At 43.2% G+C, this 19,581-nt stretch overlaps 2 long non-coding RNA genes across 2 annotated transcripts; both read right to left on the bottom strand.

Moving 5' to 3' along the window:
* Window positions 1–3,377: 3,377 nt before the first annotated feature.
* Window positions 3,378–10,104, bottom strand: LOC110342429. The gene is made up of 3 exons (XR_002384493.2): window positions 8,099–10,104; window positions 7,587–7,736; window positions 3,378–3,952 (listed from the first exon to the last, which is right to left on the bottom strand). It is a non-coding gene; the product is annotated as an uncharacterized LOC110342429 (long non-coding RNA).
* Window positions 10,105–16,515: 6,411 nt separating this feature from the next.
* LOC121144369 lies at window positions 16,516–17,829 on the bottom strand. Its single transcript, XR_005881722.1, has 2 exons — window positions 17,409–17,829; window positions 16,516–16,773 (listed from the first exon to the last, which is right to left on the bottom strand). It is a non-coding gene; the product is annotated as an uncharacterized LOC121144369 (long non-coding RNA).
* Window positions 17,830–19,581: the final 1,752 nt, after the last annotated feature.

The raw sequence follows: 19,581 nt of genomic DNA, 5'->3' as shown, positions 1-19,581 counted from the left end.
AGAGAGGGATCTTATTTATTTCATTGTGTGTGTGTGCTTATTTGCTTTCCAGGGAAGCACCTAGGTTTTCAGATGGTGTAGATGTCAGAGAGTCACTAGATCTTCATAGGAAACTTAACAACACTCAGCGATCACTGGCAACTGGAAGTTTATTGGGAACCATTCCTTAGACATTTTAACAGAAATTAAAGTGTGTTCTTTAATGAAAACATGCCATTTCATTGCCTAGAGAACCCATGAGGATAAACACTTCTCAGGGTCAAAGCAGAGCAAGGCTTCTGCTCGATGACTAAATAGTGGCTGACTGGTTGATTAATACTGACGTACTTTAAATTCCTCATGATTTAACACGGTGATAAATCGAACTTGTTTAGACTTCTTCAGTCTACCGATTTTGAGGCATTCCTCACACAGATGTAAGGAGCCTCCCTCTACCCTCCCTGACTTCTCTACCCATGAACCCGGAAGTCACACACAGCTAAGGGGCAGCAGAAGTGGTATCTAAGGTTTGTCTGATAGGTCAGGAAGGAGTTCTAGAAGCTTTTTGTAAAGGTAGGCATCCCGCTCCTCTGGAGGAAACAAGCATACAAAGTTTGTTTCTCTAATCAGAAGAGTCATGGTCATTTCATTTTGGAGATGCCTCTATGTAAATCAGGAAAACCAGTGCACAGACAGCTCTTACATCTGCCATCCCTGCTTCCATTACCCAGCAGGACCATGGCAATGACGAGTGGAGTACCCTTGTGGTTTTCTTCTGTAACTTACTGCTTGTTCCTCAGCATTAGTGTGTCTTGCTAGCCATCTTCCCTTCCTACTAAGGCAGAACTTGTCTCATGCTCCCATTTGATTCCATGTCTCCATAGCCACCATGAACCTTTTGGCTGTCACACCGACTCTCATCCTTTTGTGGCTTTTTTTTTTAAGATTTATTTTATTTATTATGAATACAACATCCTGCTTCCATGTGTGTCTGCACGCCAGAAGAGGGCACCAGATCTCATTATGGATGGTTGTGAGCCACCATGTGGTTACTTGGAATTGAACTCAGGACCTCTGGAAGAGCAGTCAGTGCTCTTAACCTCTGAGCCATCTCTCCAGCCCCTTTTGTGGCTTTTATGGAGTCCTTACGCTTGCTCTGTCCTCTCTGCACTACCTGCTGGTACACCCTTCTGTAGTAAGCTCATGTTTCTCTTACACTGGCTGGGCTTGCTTCTGTCTTCCTTCTCTATTCATATACCCTAGTGTCCCACCGACATTCCTGCCTTGTCCAAGCTTATTCTCACTGAAAACCAGCTTCTCATTAAGCCTCTTCTTGCATCTTTTCAGTCTTCCTGTTTTTCTAAGTTCCCCCAACACGGTGAACCATGTCACTCAATTTAGCAACTGACTCAATACAGTTGTGAATCGTGTCAGACTGGTCCATTTGTATGATTCATGTCTTCCACTGTAAGATAAGCCTTCTGAAGACAGAATGCTTATTTTTGGCTTCCATGTATTTTCCGACTAGAGAAAACCTTTAGGAGAAAATATGATTCAAGTAGGATCTGTGACATGGTTGTGAGGTGCAACGGCCTTAGGGGCCAGACCAGCCCCTCATAGAGTTGTGATGACTAAGTCAGTTACTTTATGAAACTCTCCAAATAATGCAAGCACATAGTAAGCCTCGGGCTATCTACCTACTCACAGTGCAGGAAAACCCTTGGAGTCTCTTACCTTTCTTGCCTGCAAAATGGAGAAAGTAATGCTTGATAGAGTGTCTATAAAGAGTAAATGTCAAAAAAAATGTAAAGCCTCTTTCTTACATACTGTTTACTAATGACTAGATCCAATAGGTTGTAACAATGTTTCTTATTAATGAACACTGGGAAAAGAAAGAGGCAGGATTCAGTTATGTAAACGATTTGTACTCACCAAAAGAGCCTGTGAGCCTAGGGAGACAGGAAGAACAGACTTACCATCTGCCCAGCTTGCATGGTGTAGTGCGGAGCTATCTGGAGGAGGTTTAATTTATAAGAAGAAAGCCTGTCTAAATGGAAGCACTGTATATGTCAGGGCCCATAGAATGGCTCTGCTTCATCTTGACTTAAGGTCAGAGAGTTCAAACCCACTATTGCTCTTTCAGGGTTAAACAACAAAATGTTTGGCCCATGGTGGGGTGGGGGGGAGCTAAACTAATGGATGCCTTACCTTGACAAGGGAATATTTGGCCTAAGAAGTAACTAATGAATGTCTTACTTTAACAACAGGATATTTAGCCTAAGGTATGGCTATTGTGTGTCTTGCCTTGACAACAGGATATTTGGTTTAGGGTGTAGTTACTTGATGTTTTGGGTATAGAGAAGATAATTATGCTTGCTTGTTCTTTGTATTTTGGTGTTTTCCTGTTTTTGATTGGGGTATATAAGGACTGTGTGTAATAAACTTGGGGCTTTCCCCCAGTATTCACTGGAGTGCCTTTTCTGACTCTAGCCTGTGTCTGTCTTTTCTTTAGAATCAATAATTTTTCTACCTGCTATTTCTTAATCCACATGCTTTCCTCCAAGCACAAACTGTAAGCATTTTGATGGATCGGATGTGATAGACGGGGTGGATTATGGCACTTGGAAGCCAAAGAATACTGAGTGTTACAGCCTGGTTGGAAAGGTATCCTGGAACTCGGGAGTCACAGAATACTGAGTGTTACAGCTCCAATGGAAAGGTATTCCGGCACTCAGGAGCCAAGGAATACCACAGGTCACAGAAGGGCACAGCAGCTTACAGCCCTACTTCAGGGAGAGGCTTCCCTAGTGTATCAGCTCTGCTCCAGCAAGAGAGGGAGGGTTTCCCCAGAGAAGTTGTTACAGTTTAGCTCCATTCCCCCCAGAGTTTAACAGCTTTGCTTAGCCAGGGGAGGGTTTACCCCAGTGAAAAGTGTTATAGTCCTGTTCTGCGCTCCAGCAAAAGTAGGTCCCACCCAAACCTCATTCAAGAGACTTATTGGGAGGGAAGAATCCAAGAGAGTGGCTGCCCTCTGCCAGAGTGACAGAGGACAGCCAGGTAGCGGGAACAGCCACAAGCTGAACAGACACAGGGCTTATATAGGACTTCTTTAGGGGCGGAGTTTTCCAGGGTGGGGATTGGTCAGATTTCAATCCCTGAGGTTAGGATGGCTAGATCTGCTCAGGGGTTGGTTAGTTTTCTGCACAGGTATAGTATCTGATTTGACTCTGGTTTCAGGGCCAGTGTGTTTCTTTACCTGGTCCTTTTTAGTCTTTTGGCTCCAGTTTTAGGGCCAGGATGTATTTCTTTCACTGGCTCTGATTACAGGGACAGAGTGTGTTTCTTTGGCACTGGTTTCAGGGTCAGGGTACATTTCTTTGGTTCTGGTTGCAGGGCTAAAGTGTGTTTCTTTGGCTCTGCTCCAGGTGTGTTTCTTTGGCTGGACCCTTTTCCCTACACAAACTGAACAAATAAGCCAGGCCAGACCCAGCTGTTATTGTCTCCTAGACTCAGGATACTACACATATAATGGTTCAACTCTAGATCCAACAAATACCCTATTGTAGGGGCCACTGTCACTCACGAACAGTGGTCCGGGGATGGGATTCAGGCCTCTGTCCTTCTCAGCATGATTCTCTAAGGAAAATCACACAGAAGGGACATGACAATGCTGTGGCAACCCAGATACAAAGAGTCTCAGAGAACTACAGGCGGCATATTACTAACAAACTTCCAATGCTTACCAACCGTGTTTTCACTTTGCTCTGAAAACTTCACAGATGATCACTCTGTGGATAGCCACCATTATCCAGTAGTCTCTGTTCTCCAGATCCATTCTCTGCCCTTCTGTGCTCTGCTTTGCATCATGGGTAGCTGGCTGTTATGGACGGCTGCAGCTCTCCTTCCTTACACTGAATTCCAGTAGGATTAAGCCATGGGTGAGGGAGGGCTGCTAGCAGGAAACACCAGCTTCCTAGAATAGGCAGAAGAGCATCAAGCCTGAGAGATAGCAGTAGTAGTGTTCCCCCACCCCCAGAAGACACAGATGGCTATCACTGGCATACCCACGCCTTCACAGACAAATCCATTATTATCCTCCATTGTAGGAATATCCCATGAGCCTAGCAGCAACACCAGGCTATTTTATGTCACCAGTTCTGGTGTGTGCTATTGCTCATTGGTTTCCTCTGTCCTGTCCACAGTGGTGACAGTTTCTTTACTAGAGCTTCTTCAATCTAAGGATACAACTGCATTGTGCTGGGATCCTGACTGTTGTGACATTACAGACAACAACACTGGGCCTCACTTCTGTTCACCAAGAAAGTGGAGTGGAGTTGGGTCTCAAACCAGACCTGCAAGCATCCTGGTGGTGCTGAGCTTTGCTTCTTTCTGCCAGTGCAGATTATGGGGATAATCCAGATGGGAAACAGAGAACTACGGGAAGGTAGCTATGTGCTTTCCCATCTGCCTGGCGACCTCCACGGGTAGTTGTGGTCAGTGCTCATCACTGCTGGCCCAGGCTGAGTTTGGATATAGTAACTCTGCTAATTTCTTCCTTCTGTGTAAAGGAAGTATGAACCCAGGCCAGGGAGATGCCTTACAAGGAGGGGCTCATGCTGTGCAAGCCTGATAACTTGAGTTCTAGTCAACTCCCACAGTGGAAGGAGAGAACCAACTCCTGAAAATTGTCCTCTGATCTACACACACACACACACACACACACACACACACACACACACACACACACACACACACTTTAAAAAACAAGAACTGTAGGGGCTGGAGAGCTTGCTCAGCAGTTAAGAACACTGGCTGCTCTTCTGGAGGATCCAGGTCTAATTCCAAGAACTCACATGGGAGCTCACAATCATCCTTAACCCCATGGGGTCCTTCTTCTGGTCTCCATGGGTACCAGGCACACATGCAAAACACAGGCATTCACGCAGGAAAATGCCCAGACATGTAAAATATTAATTTTTAAAATTGTAAAAAGAAGAAAATGCAAAGCCTTTCAAAAAGTGTCCCTTTGGAGTCACTTCTGCTCACCTCAGCTCAGACTCCCAGTCGGACCATAAAAGCTTGAGAGCAAGTGGAAAAAGGAAGTATGCCAGACACTTTAGGCCTATTGCACCGAGATAGGGCATGTGATCATTTCCTGTTTCTTGTGGTCTCCTTTTTCTCTTTGTAATGGTGAGGATAAACCACAAAGTTCCTCATGCACTTAGGATGTGGAGGAATGAGTTTTTCACTGGGTTTGGGCTGACTACCATTTCTCGATTGGTGGAAAAAGTGAACGAGTATATACAATTGTCCTTCACGTGCTTGCCATGTCTTTTCAGTGGCTAAGAGGCTTTTCGTGCCATCACAGTTTTCCTCCTCCAGTCTGAAAATATAGAGTTACTGGAAAAGTCACAGCGATATAAGTACCCACTGACCCTTACACAGAGATTAATACCCAATTTACAACTTTGATGTAAACAAAACCTAACCTAAAAGAACAAATCCAACACTTGACCCTAAGACTTTTATAGCTTGGAATGAGTTTTTTTTTTCATTTTCTTGTTTGAGATGGAAACGGTCCTATTATGTAACCCGAGCTTGTCTCAAATTTCCAATCCTTCTGCCTCAGCCTCCTGAGTGCTGGGATTATAGGCATACCCTACCATTCAGTTTGGTATTTGGATCCTCTCCCCTTTAGTTCATCAGAATAGTTTGTTCTTCTGGGAGAATTCTTTAATTCATATGCAGTCCCTAAGGTCTGGACTGTGCAGTCAGATAACCTGGGTTTATTCTGGTTTGGCCACTCTCTGAGCTTGGATTTTCCCGTGCGCTGATCCTGAGAAAGATCTTTGGGTACAGACAACTAATTTGGGAGGCTGTGGTAGGAAGAATCAGTAAGGAAATGGGGACATACTGTAATAGCAGTCACCAGTCAGCATGGTGTACCCTGAGACACACCCCACTGCTCAGGATCCTATTCCGCAGTATCTATGGGGAAACTATGGAACACATACATCCAAAGCTTGCCACCAAAGGAACAAGGAAGCTGCTGCTTCTCTACCAGCTTTCACTTCCTTAGGCTGAGTGCTGCTTCCTGGTGTGTGAGCACTCTAGAGTTCGAGTACTGTCTCCTTGTACACAAATGTTCTCCGATGACTCTCGCTGAGGAAAGGAAGGACTGGTGCCTGTGCGAGACCAGTGGGAGCCAAGAGGCTATGGGAAGGACTGTCACTACAGTCCACTCTTTTCCCAGTCAAATCCACTCATGCAACTCTCCTAGTACTTTCTCAACCTGCCTAGTCAGATGTTTCATAAGAAGGTATTTATAAAAGGCAGGTGCCATCTAAATGTGCCCCCTCTGTTGGGGAAGTCTTATGTCAATAAAGCACTGTCTGGCCAATAGGAATCTAGATAGGTGGGACTAGGAGTCCAGGAGGACTCTGGGAAGGAGAAACACAAGGGAATCGAGATGTAACGCCATGGGGTAGGAAGCCCAGAAACTTCTCCGGTAAGAGACATACTTAGATTAACAATTATGGGGTAATTACTTAAGTCAGAGCTAGTCAGTAAGAAACAAGCAAGGCCAACAGCTTCATAATTAATATAGCCTCCTGTGTGTTTATTTGGGACTGATGCGGCTCTAGAACCAGGCTGGCGGGAAGGCTTCTCTCAAGAAAAAGGGCTTCCCTTTACACCCCTCCGTGAAGAAAAAAGAAACAAAATCACATCTTGGAAACATTCTGTGCAGTGTAATATTATTAGGGGTGGGAGCAACATATTGTGAGACTTCTTAGCCTCATACTGTGTGAGCTGATTCTCACCATAAGTTTCCTCTTATCTATCCTCCTTCTGTCTCTGAGAACACTCATTCTTATATTGCCAAAGACAACTCTACGGATGTACTTCTCTAAAGGCAATGTTCAAAGGCTCCCATTCCAACTCTTATAGGATTGACAACACTTTTGTTTTTAAATTAGATTGAATTTTGAAGTGATATTTTTCCATTTATGAGGCATGTACCTCAGTGTCTAGGTAACAACTACTTCTAATATAAGCTTGTATGAAGCAGTATTAAAATTCCATCTATCTAGGGTTCACCACAGAAGGTCCAGTAACTTAGCTCAGTACAGAACTGGAGGAAAGACTAGGGAGAACCAGTGACTGGGTTGTAAGTGCTGGCACCCCAAGGATGAAAACCAGGAGCTCTGGTGTCCCACAAAGACAAACATGAATGATCGAGCTCAAGAAGAGAGGACAGACTGGCCCTTCCTTCACTACTGTGCTCTGTTTGGGGTTTGTATTCCAAGACAACTCCTATGCACACGGCCAAGGGCGGTCTCCTTTACTAAGCCTGCGGATTCTAGCACTATCTTCTTTTGGAAGCATCCTTGGAGAGACATGTAGAAACAGCGCTTTCCAGCTATCACCCACCCAATCAGGCTTGCATGCAGAATGAACCATCACAGATCACATTTCTTGCTGCCATTCTGGTCCTTAACCCTAGCCTTGCAGCCCTGTTGTCTTGTCTCCTTCAGTTACATATATCTGTCTTTGTCCAAATGCCCGTCTACTTGCTCTGGTACCCTACTCTGTTCTTACATACTCACCCTGTGCCTGGTATGATGTCTTGTGTCACCTCTTGTTCTCTCTGGAGACGCCAACTTTGGACTCGGATTTGATTTTGAGTATTCTAGACCCTTCATGCCCAAGTTCTTCTTTTGCCCAACAAATTCTTCTTATTTTGCCCAAACTTCAAACTAGAACAAGGATTTTTCAGTTACGTTAAAGAGCAAACAGTATAATTTAACCAGTGAATATGGACCACAGAGTAATTTCTAACAAGAAGAAGGAGAAGTTGTCAATTAAAAGAAGAGATGGATAGGGTGGTTGGTAATGTCACAAGCAGCTGTAACCACAACCACTAAGACTTGGGTCATCATTTACCATATTAACATACTACACATACCTCAGGCTAACTAAAATATATAGTCACAGTAGAAACTCACTAGCTTGAAATATTTTGTGAATCATGGAACCTTAGGATGCAATGCAGAAAGCATGGGCCTAGGCTGGTGGCACACAACAGTATTTGTTGAATTACAGGGGAGTGCTTACTTACCATTTTCAATCAAGCTTTAGGGATGATAACATTCATGATATGACTCTGAATAAAAGACGACTTCCTGGAGCTCACTTCATTATAGAATGCAGTTCCGCTGTGGGTCCCTTCCAGGTAAAAGTCTCTTCCATGAACTGGGTTGAAGTTCATTTTTGTGTTATCCATGGAATAAATGTCTCCTTCAGTCATGTGCTCAAAATGCTTCTCTGTTAGAGACTGTTTTCTTGACAATTCTGTATAAGATAATGTCTCCGGCCCTCTCCTGTAGCTTTTCTGCTCCTCACTTTTCAGTACTTCTTTCTCAAATACTATAGCACTCTTGTGGATTTATCCATTGTTTTCATCTGCCTCCTGATACAAGGATCCTAGTACACAGCTGTGTCTCCAGCCCATCACCTCAAACAACACTGGCCTTATTGGAGGGGCTCAGTGTAGAGCTGCTGACTAACACGGACTTAAACAAAGCTATAAGGAATACAAACTTGAGAAGAACGTGAACATTGTTTAAGAAAGTAAGCTTTCGCATCTCTGGGCCTTGTCTCAGAAGAGCTTATTGCTCTGAAATTAATGCAGCTAACCCTCCCCCTTCCCCCCATTTCCTTTCTCAAAACCAATTCCCCGGGGCAATGCTTTGCAAGTCTGGTCCTAATTAGTCTTCATTGTGAAGGCGATCCAAGGACATGCATTTCTAACAAGTTCTGTTTGTAAAATTCAGGTTTGTTTGTTCAGGCTGGCTTTCCCTAATTGCAGTGCTCCACACAATGACCATTGGGTAGCAGAGAATTTATTGTCATGTGTCATGCTGCTAATCCACTGGACAAGTTTGAGCCCTGGCTTTGTAGTGTTAGTTGTATGGTTTGGGACATGTAATCTAGCCTCTCCAGGCTGCCATTTCAACACCTCCAAAATATAGATAGTGATTATTCAAGGTTTTTTTGTTTGTTTGTTTGTTTTGCCTACTTCCCCTGTCATCTTTCATGCTGCCATGAAGTTGACAAAAACCCAGAACCTTGAATCCTTGGATCAGGAAACCCTGGCAGGAGGTCCAAAGGCAGGAGGAATAGGGTAGAAGTGGCTAAGCCTTATCCCCTCCTGTACTCCAAGGGTTTTATAAGGACTTCATTATTTTTGGCTACAGTGTAAGTAGCCTCTGTGTTGTGGCTAAGGATGGCACTTGCTTCTAATGACCCCATACTCCCCTCTGACCCTCTCAGACCTGAGGTGCTAAGAGTTTTCAGCTCCTACTAGTTCCAGTTCCTGTGTTCCTTGGAGACTCTTGGTCCTTTCCAAGCTTTTCAGAGCCATTGCATGAAAATCGTGACTGTCAGTCCTTGGAGCGTGGTTTTCCACCATCCACCATAGAGTTTCCCAGTGTTGTATACGCGCACATGGGAACTGAACAGATGAACACGTGTAAGTAAGTGACATTCCTAGGTGCTTCAGCCATTCTCATCTCCTGCTAATTATTACCTACATTAAGTCAATGGGGAAGAGTTGTATAAGTCATCATGTTAACATATGTGAAAATATTGTTCAGAATTGACAGGCTTTCTCTCTATGGAAAAAGATTTGCTTTAAGCTTAGGGAAACTGGCACTGTCTGACGTCTTTTCTGTAAGATCAGCTTTCCTGCCCTATCCCGTCAATACCTGAAAATGTACATGGGCTCTAAGTTCATCTCCACCTCCCCTTTCCTGTGAGCTTGTCTCCATTGAAAAGATATGGGATTATGACATGTAAGATTGTACAATGTTGCCATCCCACATCCCCCGATCTCACCTGTTCCTAGATGCACCTTCCAGACAATGCCATTTGAAGAGCCATCCACACATTAGCCATTTCTCTAGGACTGATATCTCTGGCTCTGGCGCTGGGCTAGGCTGTGTTCTAGAGTCTCATGACAGAACGCTCTGCTGAAACAACGGCTCTGTCCTCTACTGTTCTGAAATTTGCTTTCCCAGAGACCAGTAGGCTCTTTTGCTTTTTCACATGACCCTTTGCCGTGTGAAGATATGGTCTCCACCTCTGACAGTTCTTACTTTATATATATATATATTTTCATCTTTTTATTGAGCTGTACATTTTCCCCTTCTCTCCTTCCACCCTACCCCTTGACCCCATGCTCCCAATTTACTCAGGAGATCTTGTTTTTCTCCTCTTCCTAGGCAGATCCATATGTGTCTCTCCTAGGGTCCTCTTAGTTACTAAATTCTCTGGGGTTGTAGCCTACAGGCTGGGCATCCTCTGCTTTATGTCTAATACCCACTTACGAGTGAGTACATATTATACTTGTCTCTCTGCGTCTGGATGGTGCTTTTCATTGGACAGGTAGTTTTTTCTTTTATGTGTCCTCTGCTGTCCACAAGCATGGTGAGTGCTGACCACACAAGATAAAGTAACCACTGGGAAGCTTAATATTATTTATAACTGTTTGGCTGTAGACTCAGGATATTTACTAGGTAGCTCTTACATCTTCAATTAACCCATATTTCTATGAATCTGAGTATTGCCATGTGGCTGTGGTGTTACCAGTCTGTTGGCATGCTGTTCCTTGAGCAGCTGGATGGCATCTCTCATGACTTCACCTTCTGTCTCTCTATATCTCTGCTTGGATTTCCTGCCTAACTATATCCTGCCTCGCCATAGGCCAAAGCAGCTTTAGTCATCAACCAATAAAAGCAACGCAGATTTGCAGCATACAGAAGGACCTCCCACATCAAAGTAAGTAGACAGACAAGGGACAGGGGTCAGTACAGGTTTGGGAAACAAACAGATGAAATAGATGCTTGACATCCCTATGGTCACTGTGAGAATGACAGGGCACGTTGCATACTACAAGGACAGGAGCAATGCAGACGAGATGGTAGCCTCTCACACATGTTACTCAAGTGCAGAATACAAATGAAAACTCCTGAAAAGAAGTCATGTCTACGGAGATGACTGATTAGAACTGTTCTATGGAGACGCTGGAATGTTACAGGGCCAAAGGCTCATAGCCTGATCTTGGGCTACTTCTAGACCTGTAGAGGAGCCATTCCTTGCCCACCTCCATGTCAGAGTCAAAATCCTGTGACTAATAGATAAAACCTTTCAGAATCTTTTAATTTAGCAGACTGCTGGCTTTCACCAATCCTAAAGCTCAGAATGTCATCAGACAGCATCTGAGGTCTATAAAAACGCTTCCCCCATCTGACTAACCAACTCTCTGATATGCCCACCAATGTATTTTAAACTTGCCTTGATTTTATGACTTCCTTTGTTCTGTGAAACTATAACAACTTAATAAAGCTGTTTCCACATCGGAATGTGGAGTTTAGGGTAACTTAAATCTGTGTTCATGCGCCATGGCTGCAGAATAAACTCTTTCTTACTCTAACGTAAGAACTGTGGATTTTACACTGACAAGAGCCACAGCCTGTTGCATGGTGTCTGGTGGTGCTTCACAACCTGCACTGACACTGGGTTTAGTGTCCTTCAGTCAAGCATCTCAACATTTCCAGAGTTTTGACACAGAAGTCTGACATTCCAGTCTGTAGTGAGCTCCACCGGTCCAGCAGAAAGTCTTTGTTTATTTTCCAGATGGTGGATGTTACTCTGTAAACAGACCATTTCTTACTGTATCGTTCAGATTCATCATCATTATGGAAAGAAACAAGAGGCTGCAAAAAGGCAGCATGCAGTGTTACTACCCCATTATTCAGCTAACAATTATCTGGTGACGGCTCCTGTGCGTGAGGAGCTGTGCCAATAACTCTTTGAACCCAAATGTCCTGCTTTGCAGCTCCCAGATGAGCTGATCAGCATGTGACAGGATTGGCGTTGACCTTGCTGTGAACTGTTCAGTCAAATCTGTGGTATCTGAGTCTTGGGGGAAAATGAGTTTCATATTTCATCACAGAACTGTGACTTGGATTTGGACGGTGAATCACACACATTCAACTGGGTGAACAAGCAATGAAAATCCTCCAATTTGGATTTCAAAGGCAAGGAACAGCGTGCCAATTTTCATCTGACTTGAGAACAATGCTTCAGTTTCCAGCACCCCAGGTCTGTACTCTGGAAAATGCAAAGCACCCAGTTCCCTGGTCTCCTCGGGGTGGAGTTTTACACCCACGGGCGCTTTGACCATAATGTGTGGAAAGAGTAGAAACAGCACAGATCACAGATTTGGCCATTTAAGGAGAAAAAAGAGTCGGCCAAGGATGAAGGAAGGCAGGATTGCTGCCCTCATAGCCTGATTTTAGCCTAGTAAGTAGATGTCTTCCACACAGCAGCAAGAAATGCCATCAAACCATGTGTGCTTGTTTCTGGTGAGACAGGAAAGGTACCTATCCCACTGGATTCTCCCATGTTTCCCTGAAATCAATTGTGGAGCCTAGTTTCTTTGATAATGAATTTAAGATACTACTTTTTTTGTGTGACTCAATCAGGGGACTTCTCTTACACATATTAACAGATATATATACAAGAAAAGCTGATAAACACACCATTGCAAAACTAAGCTATTTCTAAGACTCACTGAAGAAAGAAAAGTAGGGCTGATATGGGGGCAGAGAAGGAGGTAACGAAGATAGTGACTGCACAAATGATTGGAAAAGTAAAGAGGCTGGTGTTTGTGTTTGTCAATTTCAGGGCCCCAGGGTTGCTTGGCCACCAGCTTTTGGTCAATACTTGACTTAGAGTTAGAGTCATTATGAGTTTAGGAAATGTGGCGATCTTTCTGAGTTCTGAGAAGCTGAGCTGAGACTGGCAGGCGTTGCCTTTCTCCTCCCCATTGCTTTTGTTTGTTTTTGAGACCCTACTCTCACTATGTAGTCCAGGCTGACCTTGAATCCACAGAGATCTGCCTGCTTCTGCCTTCTAAGCACTGGGATTAAAGGTGTGAGCCACCACACATAGCTCCCCATTCGTGTTGCTTTTAATGTTTCATAAACCAAATAAAAAAGTTTGAGGAAAGGAAATAGACACAGAATGTGCTATGTTCTACACTTCAAATCCTTTATTGTTCTGTCTACAGGGTAAGCAGAGGCTATCCCTAAGCAAATGCAAGATATTGCTTAACATTACTTTGGGGTATAGATGGTAGGAGAAAAGAAATGACCCAAGCCAGCACAAGTCATTGTGCATAGCCTTGGGAAACCTCAGAGACAGACAGGGTGGGGTGTCTCATGAACTAAAGGTCAACAGCGAGTCAAAGGCAGCCTTATCAACCAAGGCAATGACCAAGTGATGTGATGTTTATTGTCAGAATTATCTGACTTTGGTCTTGGGTTTCTATATTCTACAGTACAAGGTGGGTGTGGCTACCTATATGCTAATGCACCATGTGATAATAGGGAGTACTGTACAAATTTGTTGAGTGGGTGTTGGTGAGTGGACATGTCTATTATGATTCATTTGCCTGGTAATTTAAAATAATAATTTGTTGCTATAAGTTCATACTTGTCATAAAGACTAGAATGCTCCCCATAAAGACTAGAGTGTTCCACCCTGTGTCAGAGGCCATAGATATCAAGAAAAGCAGAGAGTTAAGTAAGAGTCCAAGTTACTATTCAGTCTTTTTGGGAGGCTGGAAAAAGAGGGACTTGCCAGTATGCTATCCTTTTCTTGTCTTCTCTCTCTCATCAACTCCTTTACCAATGATATCAGTCTTCTTCAAACTCTTTACTGTTTTCTGTCTTTCCCATTCTGATCTTCTCTCTATTTGGTATTGTTATCACAGTCTATGGAGATGCTGTTGATGGTAATGTATTTTCTGACAGATTTTATGTTTTGATAATGCTAATACTTCTGTATTTTTGAACCACCTTCCTTTGTTGATATACTGTGATATATACCTTGGTTTTTCTAATTATTTCTAAACTTCAGGGTGTGAGAGGTTTTTACTTGTAAGAATTCTGAAAGGAACTTATTTTTCTCCCACCTCAGCCATAGCAATTGTTATATTTTAAAGAATTGTAAAAGAAACAATTAGAACAATGGAATTTAAAGAGATGAAGTTGCATTGGAAAGTCTATAGGAGCTTTTATCTAGAATAGTGGTTCTCAAACTTGTGTGTAGTGACCCCCTTGGGATTGAATAACCCCTTCACAGTGGTTGCCTAAGGCCATCAGAAAACATGGATATTTACATTACAATTCATAACAGTAGAAAAATTACAGTTATGAAGTAGTTATGAAAGTAATTTTATGGGTGGGTGTCATCACAACACGAAGAACTGTTTTTTAAGGGCTGTGTCGTCCTACTAGGCCAAGAAGAAATAGGATTTTAGGTAAAAGAAATGTTGTTAAGGGAGAGTCAGAAACATGTAAAGGCAAGAAGAGAATAGAGAGCAGGCTGAAGTAGTGATGTCCCCCAAAGCTAACAGATGTAAGAGGATGAAGACAATCTATGATGCCCACTTTGGGGACAGTCTTACAGGCTACACCAAAGGTGTGTCCTTTTACATTGCCTTGCTCTAGATAATTTTGGAGAAAGTTTCCAAAGCATCACACTCCCACAAGTCAAAGAGAGTGAGGTAACCCAAAAGAACAGAGATCTGAGGCCCAGAAGGGGAGGGCTGGTATCTGATCTCTCAAGGCCTGGACCAAGGGATGAAAAGCATTCCCGGTCTTGATCGCTCCATTCGTGAGCAGCTATGTGCTTTCTCTCCTTGGCTTCTCTGCACCTGTCTCACCCTTTCCTATATACAACAGATTCTATTACGTATGTAATTACACAAAACAACCCACCCCTCAGTTCATACCGCGCCCCCCTTCTTCAGTTCAAACAACTATCAGAAGCCACCTGTGCTTTGGCTTCTATCGGCATAAAGTAACAACTCTACCTTAAAGGAATTAGCATATTCTAAGCCAAATATGAGTGAGTATATCCCAGGAATCTGGATTCAATTCACCACCAACTGCCATGTTCCACTCTGGAAGAGATGACACGAACTTTGACAAACATTGAGCTAAAGCACACTAGTGTTCATTAGCAGGGATATCACATGCATGGGCTGCAATAAACAGAGGAAATGGCTTATGTAGGAGTCACACATTCTCGGTGTTAGGATTGGTGGAGGTTAGAAACACATGAAGCTTAGTCACCCATTGCAGTTTTTATCTAGAAGTCCAGTGGGTGTTAGGTCAGATGCAGAGGTTGATTGTAAATATCTACTAAAGGAGACTAAAGATACTGCTAGATAACTCTCGTTCTTGGTGTTAATATACCTCCACTCCATAATCTCACTACTCCAGTCAACTAACCTCAGTCTTTAGGCTCCAAGACATATAGCTGTGACTTCCTCAGAAACCTTAGTTCACACTTTTAATTCCAGTCTCCCCCCAAATAATCTGTCTGTCTTGTACATTGACAGACGTGATACAGACAGCATGGAGTAAACCATCTTCTGGGCTCACTCCCGAGACAACACACTTTTCAGAGGAAGAATACAGAATGACAGACTTGTCAAGCTCCAAACTGTTGTAGTTTCAAAGTCAAACAAATGTTTTGGGATTGAGGAGGAAACAATGAAAGTTTATGATCTTAGTGTCATTAAGAAGCAAAATATACCAGAATGGAAGATCTTGGAGGCAAGAAGACCAAAAAGCAGCTATTTGAACACAAGCTTTGAAAGCTAGAAATGATGCGGCCACTGGTTTCTAAAAAAAAGTCAGGAAAAAATAACTCCTAATCAGAAATATTTTGTAATTCATAGTTCAGAACCAAGCCTGAGCTGTTTGTTATTATGTGCTACTTATATTTTGCTAGTCTATCCCTTTTTGCTCATTGGCTGCCCAGCTCCATGATTTGAAGTTAGAGCTTGAAATATGTAAATGAATATCAGGAAACCCATACAACTAGGTAGGTCTCATACTGTCCTACTCAAGCTACCGCACAGGGCATTATAAATTCACAATCCCCGAAGCTAGGAAAAATTTATTTGTGCATCTGTTAATAAATTTGATTGGTTAGCTGAGGTCATGGTTGTTGTCTAAATTCATGCATTGGACAGTCAGCTTCACTCTGTCCCTTGACCACAGACCACATCTTCAGAAGACTCCATCCTCAGGTCCAATCATGTGAGAGTTAGAAGACCAGAAACTGAAGTCCTACCTTGGTCTGAGAGCAAAATGAAATTTCCATCACTCTTCCAACGTCTCCTGTTTCCTCCTGTTTCTAGGATAATCTTTTTCTCACTATGTCTATGACACTCCATGATCCTCTGTGTCATGCTGGCCTTCAAGGTTAGGTGTCTTTAGGCTTGCTTCCACTTAGAACAGAATAACATTACCTCAATACCTTTGTGTGTTGTGAACAACTCTGGTAGAATGGCACAGGGTGTGGTAATCCCAATACTCAAGCAGATGATGCAGGAGGATCAAGAGTTCATTCATCCTGGGATACCTAATAAAAAAATGGGACAGAAAACCACAGTGAAGTGAATCATGCCTCGTTATACATCACAAAGGTCAAAGATAAGCCAGTGAATCACTTTGCTAGGGTTTACATAGCCAAATATCCTAGACTGGGTGCCTTAAACTACCAGAATTTATTATCCCAGCTATAGGGGTTGACGTCCAAGATCAAGGTCTTTCTTCTTCTTCTTCTTCTTCTTCTTCTTCTTCTTCTTCTTCTTCTTCTTCTTCTTCTTCTTCTTCTTCTTCTTCTTCTTCTTCTTCTCCATCTTTCCTCCTTTTTTAAATTTAAGTTAGAAACAAGCTTGTGAAACCCTGTCTCGTAAAAACCAAAAAAAAAAAAAAAAAAGAAAGAAAAAGAAACAAGCTTGCTTCACATGTTAATCCCAGCTCCCTTTCACTCCCCTCCTCCCCTGTTCTCCCCCACCCAACAAATCTCCACTCCGATCCCCAGGGAGAGTGAGGTGGATCTCCAGAGTCTGTCATTTCATCTAGGGCAGGGCCTAGGCCCTCCCCCAAGAATCCAGGCTGAGAGAGCATCCTTCATTGTGGGATGGGCACCCAAAGTCCATTTGTATGCCAAGAATAAGTACTACCCAAGGCTCCATAGATTACCTAGGCCTCCGCACTGACACCTACATTCAGGGGGTCTGGATCAGCCCCATGCTGTCCACCCAGCCATCAGTCTGGGGTGCAAGAGCTCCCCCTTGTTTGGGTCAACTGTTTCTGTGGGTTAAACCAGCCCAGTCTTAACCCCTTTGCTCATCAATTCTCCCTTTCTGTCACTGGATTCCAGGAGTTCAGTTCAGTGTTTAGCTGTGGGTGTCTGCCTCTGCTTCCACCAGTCCCTGGCAGTGGGACCCACAGCAACTCTTACAAAGGAAAATAACTAATTGAGGGTGGCTTGCTTACAGTTTCACAGGTTCAGACAATTATCATCACGGTGGGGAACATGGCAGCATACAGGCAGATGTGGTGCTGGAGCTGGGAGTCTACATCTTGATCAGAAGGCAGCATGAAGTCAGCTGAGACAATGGGCAATATTCTGATCATAGGAAAGTCTGCCCACACAGTGGCACACTTCCTCCAACAAGGCCATACCCACTTTAAGAAAGCCACACCTCCTAATAGTGTCACTGCCTATGAGATTATGGAGGCCAATTACATTCAAACTGCCACATAGCCATTTCCTCTGAGTGGAAACATTCCCTCCTGGAAGAAGGAGCAAGGCTTAGAAGACTCTGAAGTAAATGAAACTACAAGCTTCACAAAGTTCATAAAACTTACAAGACTCAAAAGGCCCTCCCCAGTGTGATAAAAGTGGTAACAATTGCTGAGAGAGGAGACTGGCAGTCTGGGCTCCATGAACATTAGGCAGGGAGCTCCAAGGATGGAGTTTTCATGAGTCCTCACACATGCTGAGGTGGGCTTTTCAGTTATCCAGCTGCCTTTGAGTCAATCACTCATCTGTAAATGGCCCCTTGTCCATATTCCTGTAAGTAACTCTAATAAACCCATTGGCTCACTAAGGAAGCATGGGTGGAATGAAAAGTCTTACAACAAGACTGTGAAAAAACGAAAACAAACACACGGTAGTGTGCATAGAGAATCCCAGACACTAGATAAAGGTCAAGTATATTTATGACAGTATTGGGATGATAGAAGAGACTCCCTGCTGAATTGATTCTCCCTCTGGCTCTTGTGGATTCGGATGCACACCAGACACTCATTTGTCAATAAAGCCCTAGAAGGACCTTTTCACTTGAAGTGAGATTTGGGCTAGATGACTTCTAAAGTTCTTTCTTCATGCTGTGTCCATGATACCTTAAAAGCCAAGAAAACTAACTTGATTTATGGCATTTTATTAGACAACATTTTTGATTTATAGCATTTTATTAGACAACATTTAATCTACTTTGCTTTACAATATGCCCTCAAGAGCATCTCTGGAGGTGCTGTTTCTGATTCAGTATGCTAAAAATGCACCTCTTTGTTCATTCATTCACTCACTCATTCATTCATTCACTAGCTCATCCTGTACAATTGCAATGAGCTTATAAAATATCTGTAAAATTGCAATGAGCTTATAAAATATGCTTGGTTCTGTGGTAGGGAAAACAAAATAATCAAATATAAATGAAGACAAGCTTCACCCTCAGGGAGATTGTCATTCATCAGCAGAAACACACTGAGAAGACATGTAAACTTGTACACAGCTGTGCCTGGAAAAAACAGAAGAATGGAAGCATGTAGCAGGTAAGGTGGAGTTATAGACTCCATCTCTGCATTCAGTGACAATGTTCTAAAGATAAAAAGAACAAAACTTGCAGTTTGAAAGGTAGATCCACTATTCCATGTGGATAAGGGAATAAGGTATTGTGGGTAGAGGTAGCAGAGCGGTCAAGGAAGTAGGGATGAAAGAAAACTGAATGGTGATGGCCATTTTTGCTATACTGAGAGACTGAGATTTGAGGGTTATATTGCATGGGATGAAAGGCCACAATCAGACTTAATTTCCAGGCTTTATGCTGACTTAATCCGCAGCACTGCCCGATATACTCAACCCACCTGCCCTGGAGCTCGTCCCTGCCTCCTTAAGTCTTCCAGGAGAATGGGGGAGGGGGAGAGACAAGTGTGCTCCATCAGATGTGGGGACCTCTTTCCTGAAGCTCAAGTGCCATGTCTAGACCAGGTCACTCTCACGAGAAACCCTTGCACAAGACGGTAGTGACAAGATCACACATAAAAAAAATGCCCTTAACCTTCTTGACTTATGAACCAGCCTCCACACTAGCTACTGCCTCATCCCAGGACATGGTCAGCTTTCCTAGTGACATGTTCTGCAGGTTTACATTTTGGTAAAATAGACATTTGATAAATTATCAATCGCACCATTTTTATGACTGATCATTACAAAACCTGTTGGAAAAGCATACCCTTAGCTAAGCCTAAAATAGCTCTGTTGGGATGATTTCATGGGCTATTCCACTTTTAATTTCTAGGCTACAGGATAACTTCAACAAGGACTGTACTGGGAAATTACTGAGTCAGCTACACGCTTGTTTTACTACTTTTCAGCTTTTAT

This window comes from Mesocricetus auratus, unplaced genomic scaffold (genome assembly GCF_017639785.1).
Source record: "Mesocricetus auratus isolate SY011 unplaced genomic scaffold, BCM_Maur_2.0 Super-Scaffold_100015, whole genome shotgun sequence".
In the NCBI taxonomy this organism is placed as follows: Eukaryota; Metazoa; Chordata; class Mammalia; order Rodentia; family Cricetidae; genus Mesocricetus; species Mesocricetus auratus.
Note: the sequence above shows the minus strand (reverse complement) of the source record. Positions and strands in the feature narration are given on the sequence as shown.